We start from the raw sequence: 1,130 nt of genomic DNA on the forward strand, positions 1-1,130 counted from the left end.
TGATCTTCATCTTCACTTTTAGCAAGCAAGGTTGTATCATCTGTATATCGCAGGTTGTTAATGATGCCATATTTTTCTTCATATAACTCAGCTTCTTGGATTATTTGCTCAGCATACAGATTGAATAAGTATGGTGAAAGAATACAATCCTGTTGTACACCTTTCTTAATTTTAAGCTTAATTTGTGCTTTACTGGTCACCTGAATGTTGGATGTTTGAATAAACCCCTGCAGAGCTGTGGAAGAAAGGCCTGATGATCCACTTCCGTAAAGATTATAGCCAAGAAAGTCCTGTGGAGCAGTTCTACTCTGTAACATACAAGGTTGCCACGAGTGAGAATTGTCTCGATGGCCACATGTTTGGTTTTATTAATAATTAGAGGACAGCTTTCGATTTTGCACAACCATCCTATACCTGGACACATCACTAATTTCCCCTATTAGTTTTCCAGATTTTCTAGGTATACAATATTACCTGCAAATAATGATTTTACCCAACATTTTTACCACTTACTTTGATTTTTTGAACAATGTGCCACCAAAGCATTGTTGAGTGATTGTGTTGATTCAGCTCCTTTGAACTGGGTTCAACTACTTGCAACTGAAAAGGTCTTGCGAAATCCCGGAATAAGATTCCAGCTGAACTCATGGTCTCTAAAGACTGGATGAAACACCTAGTGGCTTCTTATCTCAGATTGCTCTTTTTTTAGGCATGCTGTGTATTTTTTCTGTTGCTCTGACTTCTTAAGAGGTTCAGTAGACTTTGCAACATGGTCATATACTTTCTCTCCAATAAAGCCTGATTTTCCCCTTTGAACTTTGGAGTTGTTAGGGATGGACCTTTGCAGACTTTGCTTATGTAACATGCAGCACTCAGGCTACGGTAAGTCTGGCTAAGGCAGCATTTTTAAGGGCCGCAGGTTACTTTGTCTTGCCCACTCTGAGCACTGGGCTCCTAGAGTCAAGTAGACAAGCACATGTCACACCAATCAGGTATTTATCCCCACAAGCGGGGACTTCAAAAAGTTCATGAGAAAGTGGAATTTTGAATCTAACAATCACATGGTTGACTATTCTGGAAACAACAGATTGTAGAGGAATGACATCACATTCATCATCAAAAGAACATTT

This window comes from Chrysochloris asiatica, unplaced genomic scaffold (assembly GCF_000296735.1).
Source record: "Chrysochloris asiatica unplaced genomic scaffold, ChrAsi1.0 scaffold00096, whole genome shotgun sequence".
Classification (NCBI taxonomy): domain Eukaryota; kingdom Metazoa; phylum Chordata; class Mammalia; order Afrosoricida; family Chrysochloridae; genus Chrysochloris; species Chrysochloris asiatica.